This window comes from Piliocolobus tephrosceles, chromosome 3 (genome assembly GCF_002776525.5).
Source record: "Piliocolobus tephrosceles isolate RC106 chromosome 3, ASM277652v3, whole genome shotgun sequence".
Taxonomy (NCBI): Eukaryota; Metazoa; Chordata; class Mammalia; order Primates; family Cercopithecidae; genus Piliocolobus; species Piliocolobus tephrosceles.
In genome coordinates, this window is record NC_045436.1 from 64,962,311 (window position 1) to 64,978,156 (window position 15,846).

Genomic DNA, 15,846 nt, shown 5'->3' on the forward strand with positions numbered 1-15,846 from the left:
AGAAAAAATGCTGATGCAGTATAATGAGAAAATTGAAGGATCAAAGTCCTTAAAAAGGCTAGAGGAGGCTTGATCTAGGTCACAAGTGGTGGTGTTGATTAGATAGAGGAAGGAACTATTTGTTTGCACCTAACAGGAGAGAGGATAAATTAGGTCTGTTGCCATAGACCTGGGTAGGGAGGGGTTATTGTTAAAAGATAAAGCAGTTGTCATATGGTTGCCTCTTTTTATGTATGTAATAAGGTCACCACTTGTTCATGAAGGTGGGAGACATGTTGGATAATTTTAGGTGCACATAGAAAAAAAAAATCATTGTTTTGGAGAGTAAAAGAGTGAGATTACTAGGTAGGCAACCTGCCTCACAGATTTAAGGGGTTATTTAAGATTTTGGTTTTAAGTTCGAAGGAAGTAGAATTGAAATGCAAAAGTTTCTCTAGCCATGTCCTGCTATTTAATATGTGCAGTTGTAGAATAAGCAAATGATTGGATTGAATTGCTATAGTGTTTTCTGGAGTGAGTCCATAAGAAAGTGGGATTAGCAAGGATGTTTCCATGAAAGTAGTTATGGTGGTGAGTCATGAATATGAGCTATATGAGGAGGACAGTGAAACAGTAGTGAACCATTTAAAAGATACTTTTTCCATTCAGGCAATTTGGGGCTTTGATATCTTGCCTGTATTAGGTGGGTAGGATATGCCTTATTCACGGGTGTGTTTAACAACATATGAAGGGCTTCTTAAACTCAGCATTTAAAAATTTAGTAAAATGGGAATAACTAAATAGAAACTCTCTAATAAGACCTATATTTCATTATATGTTACAGACAATGAACAATGAATGTTAGAGAATGACCTTTCCTGTCTCTTAATCATTTTGAATCTAAACTAATGATAAACTTCAATCAGTGACATTGAGGGGATGGGTAAGGGAAAATATAAAGAGTCCTCTGTGCATGCAAATTTGTTGTTACATGCAGCCTAAGATGGTGGCGTCTTGCTTTAAAGACCTTACTAATCATTACAGAATATTCATATTCTCTGCTCAATAATTTGGAAATGACTTAGATGCTGTAGCTCTCTGTGTCTCTAATTTCTGATCTCTGTATTCATCCATGCTGTCTTTAGTACAAGTATTTATTTCTGCAGACTTCCCTTGTTCTGTTCTTTATGTTACATGGAAGAAATTCTGAGAATCTTCATCAGTAGCACTATGAAACTCCTTCCATACAGAACAGTCTAGAACAGGCATTGTCAAACTGGGCTAAATCTGTTCTGCCATCTGGTTTTCTAAAGAAAATGTTATTGGAACACAACCACATTCATTCATTTCTGTATTGTCTGTGGCAGAGGTAGACCATCATGATAGAGACCATATGAATTGAAAAGCCTAAAACATTTATTACCTGGCTCTGAACAGAAAATACTTGCTGACCTCTGGTCTGGAACAGCATTGTGTATATCCCACAGGTCTAATACTGGAATTTTCCATTAGTCCTTCTTCAGAGGTGACTAGAGTGCACAGTCATAATGTCAGGGCCCTAAGGACTTCACTAACCCACATTTCCTGTTCAGTCACCTTCACTCCAGCAACCATCTTACTGAGGGGTGCTGTCACTGCTCCTGTCCACTTTCTAGCTGTTGGGTGCCTCGAGAGTTCTTTCTGCCCTTGATAAGGAATAAACCTGTCAGTAGCATGTGACAGTTTTACAATTAATTTGGGAGATGATGCAGATTTTGCTGTTTCTTAACTTTCAATTGTTGTGTTTTCTGGTTCTCGGTAGGGAGACATGAAGAAAATTGCTAATTCCCTTCAGACAAATAACAGTTTAGATTAAATAAGAAAGAACTTTTACTCTTTAATAAAATGCAAAGTTACCATGCTTTTCTCCAGCTCGATCATTCATGCATCATAATGTGAATGGAGTTCTAGGAGTATGATGTTTATTCTCACAATAGGTTTAATTCTGAGTGAAAGCACTAATTGAAAAATCAGAAGAATTTTGTCTTTAAGAGCTCATGTTAATGCATCCATTCATCCATCTGAATTTTGATGAACTCTGTTTTTTTCTATGTAAATTCTTATCAGAATGGCCTGACTCTAAATTGTGCTCTGCTTGTAACTTTCATTTATGATTTGCTACTTGTTGTTTACCAGCTCTTTTTAAACTACATCATAGAAAGAAAATGTTTTAAACAATGTCACATCCAAAGGGTGATTTCTCAGAGCTTCAAATGTAGGTTTTAATCCTTCTTCCAGGTTAGCCAGACTCAGGCTGCTGCACAGCACTGGGGCTTTTCAGACACATTAAGGATTCTGGACAGGCTTCACCCCAGACACCCTTGTGCTCCTTGCCATTCTAATGGTTGCATTTTGTCTCTGGGTGGAATCTTCTCACATTTCATTTAGGGGAAGTGATTTGTTTCCAGGCTACAGCTTCCCAAAAGCTATGATCACATGGGTTAACCAACATTAATTTCCCCATGCATCCTGTTCTGCAGTCTATGGAGAAGGAAAGCAGATAGTGCTTAGGTTTTCTGTCTTGTGTCCTTTTGTGTTTTCATCAACTTTTTATTGTGCAGGAAAAGATTAGGAAAATGGGAATCAGGGTGGCAAGAAAAGGAGAATGAAGGGAAAATAAATTACAGGGCAGAGCTTTTTCCTCGTCTTTTTTTTTTTTTTTTTTTTTTTTTTTTTTTTAATTTAGCAGGGTGAGGATTTAGGCAGCATATTCCTTCAGGCTTTGCTATCCCCACACATATCCTGAATTAAACATATAAACCAGGGGGTGAAGTTGTGTGAAATTATACAGACTCATGGAGGTTTCTGCTTCTCTTTTAAGGGAAAATCAATACATTACACCTAGAATAGTTCTTTTTTTTTTTTTTTTTTTTTTGGTATGTTTATTGTAACTTAAATATCCAAAATATTCATGTAGATTTCTGTATCCTTGGCCATAACAAAAACCAGCTTGGCAGTAGGAGTGTAGAAAGAAAGATTCACTTTATAAAATCTGAGTCAGAAAATATTGATCAGAATTGTCAGAACTTGATAGTTTAACATTTATCTTAGTGATCATAACTAGTTTCAGATGGTTTTACTTTTTTGATAAGAAGTTTAGGGTTATGTAGTTCATTTTAGTTTTTAAGATCAAAAGCATATATTCCAATTTAAGAATTTTCCTTACTTAATCATTGTCCTGGCAATAAAAGTGTACATTTGCGGAAAGATTTGCATGACATAAATAGTCATTCACCTTAAATTAGGAAGCCAAAGCCCCAGTGAGACAGGCAGAGAAGGACTCCTGTTTAAACTTATTTCATCCAGTGAAAATGTCGGAAAATGAGATCCAGATTCTGGGTTCCTTAGTACTTCACCGTCCACCCATCCACTTCACCAAGCACTTTGTTTTAATACTTAGAGATTGTCATCATAGAAAAGAGTAATGTGATTCTAAGTAGACTAGCACTAATGCTTTAGCCATAATTACAAATTAATATCACTATAGTCTTCTGACATCTATCACTCATTCATATATCCACTCACTCAACAATGATTGCATATCTATTCTGTGCCAGATATGGAGCTACATACCAAGGAGAGAAATTGAAACAATTTTCTATCCTCAGTAAGCACGGAGTCTTTTTCTGTGATGCTGGCAAATTAATCAGAAGACCAAAATGGCAATCAAAATATTTCATTCTCAATGTTTCTGATCAGACAATAATTAATAATTCAATAATTCCAGAAATTAGGCAATAATTCTCCTAAAATTAGTTTGGTTTTGCACATGGTATTTTAACAGATCTAGACATGGAGAAACATACAGTTATTAAGTGGAATGGCACTTGAACATTTATTGTGTGCCAAGGAGTTATTGGAATATTAAGTACAAAAAATAATCAGATATTATAAATGTGTAAAATAATATTGGTACAGAAGAAAAGTCAATGGACTTATTGAAATTAGGAGTTCATATAATTCTTCTATTACTCTGAGAGCTCAACATTCCCAAGAATGAAGGCTGCAATGAGACAGCGAGGAAACCACTAGACTTGGAAACACGTGTCTGGATCTGAGACCTGACTTTATCATTTACTCAGTAAGAGACGTTGGGTATGCAATGTCACATTATCTTGAATCTGAGTTTTGGATTTTTTTAATGGTCACAATAATAACTACTTTATTAAGTTACAGAGAGAACAAGGTGAGATGCAACAAAGGAAAACACTTTGTAAGCCATAAAATTGAAGAGATTACTGATATTAGTAAACCGTAAGTATAAGTATATCTTATGAGCACATTCTTTTTCCTGCACAATCTTCTACAATTCACAAATATTTCTTCTCAATATTTTTTTCGTTTTTCCCTTCCCTCTAATGCTTGGTTAATTGCCTTAATTAAAATCTACTACCTGCCCCTTCTCTTCTCCATTCCTCTTCATTATATTTGTAAGTCAAAATTTGACATTAGTTTTGACTGATATATATAATAACAATGTTAGCCATAAAAATCAAATCATAACAATGTGAACTTTGGTGCAGCAGTGGAGATCTCAATCCTAGAATCTCTGAAGATGTTTCTTCCTAATTCTCTCATATTTGGGTCTAATTAAAACTGTATTTCCACATATGTTAGATTTTCACAATAAATGAAAATCCTATTTACCATAATTATTAACTCCTTCCTTAATATACTTGTATTGCAACATCACGATTTTCCGTCAGTTTTTGTTATAAATATAGAATATTTTCTAAATATTTTGGAAGAAGTAGATTATTCATAGGGCTACATCAGCAGTTTGGTTTTTTTTAACTAACCTGAGGACCTTCTTCTCTATTCTCTCAGCATTTTGCTTTTATGTCTGTTATTACATTTAGCACACTTGATTTACAAATTGAATGTTTATCTTCTCTTTTTTTCCTTTACCTTAAAAAATTATTCAGGATAGAAATTAAAATCAAGTTTTTACTCATCTTTCTACCATCAGTGCTTATCCTAATGATGGCAATGATGGCAATGATGTCAAATTATGTTTGTAAAGTAAGTTATTTTCACTGACAATGTAAAATTCATGTACAAGTAGCTTTTCAATGACTCTTTTTAAAGTGGTGTTTTTTTTTTTTTGGTAAATAGGGAGGTTTCTATATGGCTTTTTTTGGTATAGGTTGACATATATCATAATCATAGTATTTTACTAATAGTTATTGAATTCTTATTGGGTTTTACTAGAGGCAGTAAGGAACTTGCAGTTAAATATTCACAATGTTAAAACTACACAACTTTATTAGCACACATGAGCATTTGTGCAGATTATTTCAGTTCTATGCTAGGTACTCCATATAATAAACTTTGTTGTAAGAGAATATTAAAATGAAACCTACAGAAGTCAAAGACTGCGAATTTAGTAAACGATAAAAAAGTTGACTTGGATAAATGAAAAAGCATTATGTATTATTAGAAATAAAGCCTCTATATTATACTAATATCAATTCTGTTGAAATTATTTCATAATATAATGTAATCCCAATTGACATTTTAATATGGCTTTGGCAGAGGGTATTCGTCACAAAATGATTTAAAAATTTATTTGAAATAGTAAATGAGCAAGAATAACCCCAAACTTTAAGTATATAATAAAGTACTGGGATTTGTACTAATAGATAGTAAAACATGTAATTCTAAAATATTTAGAATAGAGTGGCATTACTATGAAAGAAGCAAAAAATAAAATATATCATAAAGTCTAGAAATAGAACCATGTATGTTTGGTATATGACGAATCTATACATTAATATATTCTTAAAAATATGCTGCAAATTAATAGGAAAATTATGTATACTTAACAACAAGACCTTTTCTCACAAAAATTCTATACACATAATTAAAAGGTGAATAGTTGCATTATATAGGACTTTTGTCAATAAGAAAAAGATCAGCATTCTAATAGACAAATATAATAGACAAATAGTACACTGAAATTTGCAAAAGAAGAAATACAAATGTACCATAAACACATGGAAAACGTCAAATTCTGTAATAATCAAATACATAAAAAATTAATTGTGATATTTTTGCATATTAAGATTAATAGCAATGTTTAAAAATAAATTCATTTGGGATTAGTATATATGTAGAAGGTGGGTTTGCTGTGCATCTGCAAAATATGAAGAAATTTAAACTCTTCACCATTTCTTGCTACTCACAAACAAAAGTAATTTTTAAATGTAATATCAATACAAATAATGAAAAAAACAGCCAATGAAATGGCCACATTAAGTAGAAACAAAAGTATATGGTCGTGCTTTTGTTGAGAAAAAATAAACAGTACTTACTAAGATCTCTAAAAGTAAGCACTCTCACTGGCCTGCCCGAGTCACACTCCTAGGAATCTTCCTTAATTAACTAATTAAGGATGAAGACAAATATTTATCTAAGAAGATGTTCTACAGAGCCTTGTTTATAATGGAGAAAAATAGAATCTAGTTAAGTGGGCCTCCGTACAGGGATTAAACAAAACATTGTAAAGCCTGCAAGGGGAACTTCATATCTAATGACATGAAGGGATATCTATGATATGATATGGCATCTGGAAAACAGTATTTGTGATATGATAGGAGTTTTGCAAAAAGTTTCATTAGACTAGAAAAGGGAAGTACAATATACAAAATAATGTTTTTGGTGATTATTTCTAGGTAACAGTTAAGACTAGGTAAATATATGTATTTTCAAACATTTTGCAATTAAAAATGTGTTATTGTTTAATTAGGAAACAGTCTATTATTTTTAAATAAAAAATAAGACTATGACTACTATAATTAATTTTTATTTCTTATGAAAATATTTGCTTTTTGCAAAAGTTCAGACAATGTATGTGTTCTGTTTTATGATTCCTGTCCCTAAGTTCTACTTTCCAGGGTTTATTATGACTAATTGCAGTATATGTGCATTATATATACACATATCAAAGCCATCGTCCTCAAAGAAATTTTCGAATTGCTCATGTGTGCAAATAATTTGAGAGGGCATACACAGGTTAGCCAAGTTGTGGACTGATCAAAAAATTTAGAGATGACTGCTTTCAACATTACCCTTGACATGATAGTCAAAGTGTTATTGTGCTTTCCCTTAACTCGTATGCTTCTCAGGCATCCCCTCAACCACAGAGCACACTCGGTCACTGTAGATTATGTCCCTAGATGATAAAGTAAGCAGAATTTTTAGGGGGTGTGGGCTTCAATCCTTCCTTTCATGACATCTCTGTGCCTTTCTAGCACCTCTCTAGGAAACCAGTGCCTGTATAAGTTAATTTCTTAAGCATGACCATCAGTCCTCTGCACCTGCTTTGACAACTAAGTCTTTTAAAATGTTCTGGAGAAATTCCTTTTTTCCAGAAATTCCCTGGGAGAAGCAACAAACTAACTACTAGTTTAAATATCAGCTGAAATCTGAGTAAACTGTTGCTCACTATTACTTCACAGACAGCAATGAAGCCCAAATAACACCAGGCATGAAACAAAATGAAGCATTTTGTAGAGATAATAAAGTAAGAAAAATGTAAAAAAAAAAAAAAAAAAAAAAAAAAGGAAAAAAATATTTGCTTTACTTCTATAAAATTGTATCTCAATATCCATGAAATGTGACAAGATATAATTTTGATAAGTTGCCAGTGTAATTGGTCATTTATTAAAAATGAAAACTAGGGTGTTATTTCATGGGTATAATTTCATAAATGAGCATCATTTTTACAAGTCAGCATTTGGCATTGTGTAATGATATTAGTGACTTGGCTGAAAAATGTAATGTATCTGGTAGCTTCAATTTAAAATCGCCTAGATTATTTTAGCACAGCCCAAGCAGATTTTTTTCTAGAAATTTATCTCTAGATTTCCCATTTATTTGTTAAGAGTTGTGGGTCTGATACAAAAACACAGTACTGTACTACTTCAATACGGGACGTGCCCCTTCCCCAGATGCACGTCTTTAGATGAGAGTACTTGAAATCTTTCTTAAAAGTCAGCATCCTTAGTTCCCTGAAAATCAGGTCACTTTGTGGAAACGAGATGCTGGAACATGTAATTAATAATCACTATTGACTTTTCTTCATTGGCATTTTTTTTTTTTTTTTTTTTTTTTTTTTTTTTTTGAGACAGGAGTCTGGCTCCAGGCTGGAATGCAGTGGCGCAATCTCAGCTCACTGCAAGCTCCGCCTCCCAGGTTCACACCGTTCTCCTGGCTCAGCCTCCCCAGTAGCTGGGACTACAGGCACCCACCACCACGCCTGGCTAATTTTTTGTATTTTTAGTAGAAACGAGGTTTCACCATGTTGGCCAGGATGGTCTCGATCTCCTGACCTTGTGATCAACCCACCTCGGCTTCTCAAAGTGCTGGGATTACAGGCGTGAGCCACCACACCCGGCCCTTCATTGGCCTTTATATGGAAAATGCACCAGTGAGCTAATCCAATGCCAGGCTTATGATGTAAGATGTTTTTATTATTCTGACTTTATAGTAATATAAGGAGAGAACAGCTACTTGTGAATTCTGAAGGAGACAGTGTGCAAGCTTCCATTAACACCGATGAAGTTCCTGAAGAAAAGGAAATGTACTTAGTCTTATGTCAGGTAATGATGATGTATTGCACTCAGTCACACAGTTATCTCTTTTTAAAAATGGAACTTCTTTCCAAAGGCTGAGAGGTTGTTCATTTATAAAGCATCTACTATGTGCCTGGAACCCTGGGCAAGGAACAGTGCAGAGATGAAGGAGAATAAGATCCCCATTCCCAAGAATGTCACATGAGGCTGGAGAGAGGAAACTAAATAATTGTGATATAATGAGATTTGTATTCTATTTTAGATATAAGGGCAAGTCTTTCACTAGGAAAGGGTTTAAGACATCTCTGCCAAGGTGCTGAATAAATTGGGAAAAGGAAATGGAAAGAAATGGTGTTTTAGCCTATTGAAATCACATGAGCAAAGCCACTATTGAAAAGTTCTACTTGGTCAAAAGTAAACACTCTGCAAGACTTACCCACCTGAGTAGCAATGGAGCCTGAGATAATTGCATAGTTGCCAGAGGTATGTGGGAAAGCTCATGTTTATCTTCCCGTGTTGCATATCAGCTGCATTTGCCTGTTTCTTTTTCTGCATTCCCCCTGAGGGTTGAGTGATCTCTCCAGTAGGCCGGATTTTTCTCTCCAGGTTTCTCTTGTGCTGCATTTTTGGGGATGGTTACTTGTTGCAGTTGGCTTTCCTGCTCAATGGTGGGTTTTTTTTTTTTATTAGTTTTTTTTTTTTTGTTTGTTTGTTTTTTGTTTTTTTTTACCATCTTTGCTGGGGGTTGTGCCAACTACAAGTTCTGCTGTTTCTTAATTAAATTCTTAATCTCTATAGGCTTATAACAGAAAGTCTTTAATTCTTGGCTGCAAGAAAAAAGAATGTAAGAACAGCAAATAATACACAAAATGAAACCATTCATGATTGTTTTTTAAAAATGGGAAAGCTAGCAGCTGCTCAATTCCATTTATTTCTGTTATCTGCAGAATTTCTCATGGAAGGCAGGAATAATCACTGTACTCAGCAGCTTGGGAAATGCAATTTTATATAATACACAGACTTCATGAAACTGCAAAATAACAGGAAGTTTAGCCATATTTGAATGCAGGGAAAAACTGAGACTGGGGAAAAACAGTGTCTGAATTTGCCTTGAAATAGGAATATGTCCAAAAAGCTTTCAGTATTCACAGACATTCATCCATCGTTACTTGTCTTACTGAAGATTTTATTAGCCCCCATTCTTAGATGAGGAACTAAAGCATTCAGCATGTTCAAGTTCATATAGCAAATCAGCAACCATAGTCAATAACTGAATTCTGATTTTACATTTCCCAAGCCCATGACTTATTCCCCTGTGTCACAGCTCTCCTTTTTTCCCACACTGTGACCTACCAGATGGCAGCCACAGCTGAAGCCGATGTCTGAATACTCTTGTGTGATGTCTTTTTTTTTTTTTTTTTTTTAACGTAGATGCTATATGATATTGCTATTTCTTTTATTAATATGAGTGCTGCTTCTATTGGGAACATTTCTTCCTACCCACCTTCTAGGAATATTTTTCTAGTAAGATTTAGTGTTTTCTAATCCTGAGCTTCCAGATGATGGAATAACCGTCAAATTTTGTTTTCCATTTTCTATTATAGATATTTTCCATTGCTTTCCTTGTATGGTCTAGTGTCAGTGATTTTCTGTCACAGAGTATTTTTTCTCCATGTTTATCTGTTTTCTTTGTCTTAGCAAATATAAGAGCTTTATAATTAGCTTCTCCCCTCCTCCTCCCCCTCCCTCCTCCTCCTCCTCCTTCTCCTTCTTCTCCTTCTCATTCTTCTTCTGTCTTCTCCTCCTTCTTCTTCTCTTCCTTCTTTATCCTCTTCTTCTCTTCCTTCTTCTTCCTTCTTCTTCCTTCTTATTTTTGTAAGACAGCATCTTACCACCCAGGCTGGAGTGCAGTGGCATGAGCGTGGCTCACTGCCCGAACCTCCCAAACTCAGGTGATCCTCTCACCTCAACCTTCTGAGTAGCTGGGACTACAAGTGTGTGCCACCATACCTACGGACTTTTTTGTACAGACAGGGTTTAACTACATTGCCCGTACTGGTCTTAAACTCCTGGTCTCAAGTGATCCTCCTTCCTTGGCCTCCCAAAGTGCTGGGATTACAGGGGTGAGCCACTGCGCCTGGCTATCTAACTTTTTCAAATACTATAACTACATCTAAGTATTTGGCTCTGTGTCCTGTTACCGCACTCCACACTTCATCTATTTCTATACTTATCTACCTCTTCTTTTACCCAATCATCACTAGATAATGCTTACACTCAAGGAACTAGTCCAGATGCTATGAAGGAGACAAAGATTCAGACACCAAATTCTTTATTCTGTAAACTTACAGTCTGCTAGGTCAACCAGGACATTTAGTTGCCCATTCACTTATTCAATTATTCATTCATTCCACAAATTTTTCTTGAGCAGCCAGTACATATCAGTCCTGTGTTACACGGCAGTGGACTAAATAGGTGCTGCCTCTGTCCATCATGGATTGGATAACAGAGTGAAGAGCTATGGTATTGTTGCCAGGCTGACATGGGAAGTAGAATTCTTAGGGAACTCGTAGGAGTGGCACCTCCTTTGGAGAGAGGGAAGGCTTCTTGAAACAAGATATGTCTGATACATGAAACATGAGTGGGAGTTAGCCAGGTGAAGGCAGAAATAAGTGCTTCAAGAACAACATACATAAAGGCTCTGAAGAGAAAGAAAGCTTACTGTATTTAAGAATCCAAACGAAGTTTAATATGTCTGTTTCTGGAGTGTGAAGGAGGAGCTGGTGAGAAATAGGCTTCAGCAGAAAAGTGGGTTGGAATTAAAGAAGTATTTTCTATTTAAACTACTTGAGATATTAGAACTATTTTTTCTCAACTATATATATTCACTGTATTGAGGCATTATTGCTATACAAAAAACTATGCATATTTAATGTATATGACTTAATGAGTTTGAAGATAAGTATATGCCTATGAAATCACCATCACAATCAATGCCATAAACCTATCCATCACCTCTAAAGGTTCCTTCTTGTACTTTTATTATTGTTATTATTATTATTTGTGATAAGAACACTTAAGATCAACTCTCTTAGCAAGTTTTTAGGTGTACGATACAGTATTGTTAACTGCAGGCACTATGCTATGTGGTAAACCTATTCATCTTGCACAACCAAGACCTTGTATCTTTTGACAGACACCTTCCATTTTCCCCTCCCCAGCACCTGGCAACCACAATCCAACTCTCTACTTTTATGAATTTGCCATTTCTAAGATTCTTCATATAAGTAGGTGGATTCCATAGTATTTGTCCTGTGTCTGGTGTATCTTAGCATTATATCCTTCAATTTCATTCATGTTGTCACAAATGGCAGGATTTCATTCTTTGTTAAGGTTGACTAGTATTTCAATTGTATATATATACCACTTTTTTTTTTTTTTTTTAATTCTTGGGTCTGTATTTTTAAAGCTCTCTCTGTCTCCTGGGTAAAGAAAAAATTAGATCACTGGTTTTCCAAATGTTTTCAGGACCGACAGAATCAGCATTGCCTGGGATCTTGTTTGAAATGCAAATTTTCGATCCTCTAGATCCTTAGAATCAAAAACTATGGGGATAGGAGCCCACCACTATGTGTTTTAAGAAATCTTTCAGATGATCCCAATGTATGCTCAGGTTTGAGAATAGCTAGATTAAAGAGGAACAAGATTGGGGGAAAAGAGACTGTGTAGGACGCTGGGACAATGACTCATGTAAAATTTACCTACACATAATTTTAATGTGAGCTAGAAGACTCCAGTGTCACGTCAGAGGCACAGATCAGCTGCCATGTTTGTTCAGAGAAAGCAGGTCAGGCTGACGGATAGGCTTTTTAAAGAAGCAACCATTGAACTGAGCCTATAGTTTTAACTCTTAATTTACCGTCCCATGTGTAACCTTTTCTGACTATATTCATAATCATAGTTTTGAAAAATTGTTAACTGTCACACCACTAGCTTGATATAACTAGTGACCACTGAGTTATGCATTATCATAGTGGAAAATGTCCCAACTAAACATTCTATTGTGCTGAAAATTTGTGCAAAATCAATTGACTTTTATATCCTTATGTACATTGTTAATAAAAATTACTAAAATGTAACTCATGAACATTGCACATCTGTTTTGAATGGCCCATGTATATATAACCTAATAATGATGTCCTTGGCTTCACTGGAAACTCACGTTTGCTAGAGAAATTAATTGTAATATTGCTCGTGCAAAGCATTGTACCTGTTTTGTCTCCTTCCCTCCCTTCCTTCCCTCCTTCCCTCCCTCTTGTCTATTTGAGTTGTGACCATTATAAACTTTTAAGCAGAAGCTACTCTCTTTTAACTGTGTAGCATAGAATCGGTACAAAAAAATTATATTAACAATTACATGCTATTTATCTTGTATATAGTAAACTGGAATCTTTGCAAAGTTTGCATTTCTTTCATGCTCACATATTTTCTCTCTGGCTTGCCAAAATAAAATCTACTTTTTGCTTTTTATACCACAGAATTAGCACATATTTTAATAAAATTTTCTGACATTCTTAGTGCCTCATTATACTTGATTTGTTATCAGAGCATCTGCAATATTTATTTCTAGAAATGGCGACATTGAGGTTTGGATCATCCAAGTCTTAAAAAAAAAAAAAAAAATACTCTGGGACTTAATCATTGTATATGCACCATGTGTGTTTAGTTTTCTTTTTTTCGCAATTTAAATCTTCTAGTATAAAGTAAGGCCAATGTAAGATATTCAGAAAAATCCTGTAAGAATTGAGCCTAAGAAAGCTGAACAAAGAGTGAACTTTGCCAAGTCTTTTAAAAAGCCAGCTGTATGCATCTGCTTGTTAATATGTAGCATTATTCTGAGCTGGGAATTGTGTATGCAATTCACAGTGTACATGGGCCATTTGTCCTGGGAACATATATTGTGACTGCCAAAACTAAATAGAGTTAGCCAGTTCCCATGAGTGGAACATGATGGTCCTGAAACAAAGAGAAAAAACTGAAAATAAAAGTGACTGCTCTGATTGTTAGGGTGGAAAATGAATTGGAAACAGAAGAAAAATATGAACCAAAAGTGTTTAACTATTTACAAAACTTTTAAATTTAATGATTACTAACAATGACAAAATATTGCAGTGTATCATTTTTCATTTTGGTAAATACTTTGATAAATAACATGTTTAGAATATTAAAAGTAATATATGATATTCAGTGATGTAGTATAACAAGCTATGTTATGAATAAAAATATTTGTATTTAGTTTAAAATTATAATTAACACTTGTAATTGTTTATGTTAAACATAGAATGAATCTTAGATTTTTTGAATTACAGATTGGTTAGGATTAAGTTCAGAGGCATACAGCAGAAACAAACAACCAACCAAAAAATCCCAAATAGCACAGGCTTAAATAAATAAAAACCTAGATAAGCAGTCTGAAGTAATTGGCCCAAGGCTGGTGTGGCAACTCCAGAAAGTTTTCAGGGCCTCTAACTTCACACTTCAAGCCTTGACCATCTCTCAGTTCTACTCTCTTCTTCAAGGTTGAAAGAAGCCTATGGAACTCATTATCCAATCTCTATTATTGAAAATAGGATAGAAGAAACAAGAAGTAAGGAACCCCCCTCCAACAATTCACACCCTTCTTTCCCCTCATATACAAATATTTGCAAATTACCTTTCCCAGATGCAAATGTTTCACATAGCTGCAATCATATTGTATATGTAATGTACTTTCTTCTTAGTTTATAACACAAATTTTTAATTTAATTCATAATTTCATCTATTAGTCAATCCTCATGCTTTCAATAAGTATTAATTGATCATCTTCTTTCTATGTAGTGCTAGGTTTAAGTGGTGAATAAGATGTGGTTTCTCTCCTCATAGAATTTACATATTTAGGGGTTAATAATCTATACGGATTACAGTTCACATGTAATGTGACTAAGAGACATGACCTTGGACACAGAATGCCATGATATTGCAATGTGTGCTTGGCATTTATGTGTCAATTTTCCATGGATCCTGTTTGGGAAAAATTTCTCCTAGTGAGAAAATGTTGATCATGAGTCTCCACTCAGTGGATGGAGATGGAATGATGCTTCGGGAAGAAATGATAAGCTCTGCTTCACAGGTCACACAGATCACACACAGAATGTTTGCATTCATTTTACTAGCAAACAGGATGGTTTTCTACTGATCCGCCAAGAACTCATTTCTGGGATTACCAGACTACAGTTGTGTTTTCTCATCACATCCGTTAGCAACAATGATGGAGAGTCACTGCAGTACTGATGATTGCCTTGAAGGCCTTCCTTGTTTTTCCCTTCCTGGGATAATTCCTTCAAACCTCTCATGATTTCTTGGAGTTTGTCTGCTTTTGTTATTGCCTGCCCTTCCAATTATGACTGGGAGTTCCTATAAATAGTTCTACAAAGACTATGTGGAAGAAAACTTTGATTATTAGAGAAAGTAAGGGATGTTGTTGTGCAAGTGAAACAATATTATGTTTAAATAATTTACAAAATTTATTTCAAGCTTAGCTGTGAAATAAAATACTTTTGCTTGTTATTTTTTGAGTAGATACTGAACAAATATACCAGTAATGAATTTTTGTTTTCTTTTTTTTTTTGTTTTGTTTTGTTTTTTTTTTGTTTGTTTGTTTGTTTTTTTGCAGGGGAAAGCGCGAACGCAGTCCCCCACTACCACAAATTATGCAGTCGAGTTTCCCACATTTGGGGAAATCGCAGGGGTCAGCACATCCGGAGTGCAATGGATAAGCCTCGCCCTGGGAAAACCACCTTCGTGATCATGGTATCTCCCCTGCCAGGTAAGTATTATTTTTTTGTTTTCTAAGTAAATTTTTATTTTAGAAATTTTTTTTTAAAATTATAACATTGATAATTACTATAGAAAATCAGAGAATGTTGTTAAATTGAGATGAAAAGTAAGACTGCCTATAACTCAATTATTCAGAGAAAACCATCCTAAATATTTTAATGGTTTATATAACTACCTCCTTGTGTACATATAACATTTTTTAACACAAATTGCTTATAATTTGCCACCTGTATTACTTACTGCTATCAATCAAAATAAAACTTAAGCATCCTTCCTTACCAGTAAATATATATATTGTAGATTGTTATTTTAATGTCAACATTACTTTACTATTTGAATGAAACATTACTTATATATAGATAGCCATGTTTATTTT

General features: G+C 34.6%; 1 non-coding gene across 1 annotated transcript; it reads right to left on the reverse strand.

The window, feature by feature from the left end:
* Positions 1 to 15,303: 15,303 nt before the first annotated feature.
* Positions 15,304 to 15,467, reverse strand: LOC111546297. The gene has a single exon (XR_002732719.1). It is a non-coding gene; the product is annotated as a U1 spliceosomal RNA (small nuclear RNA).
* Between the last annotated feature and the right edge of the window lie 379 nt (positions 15,468 to 15,846).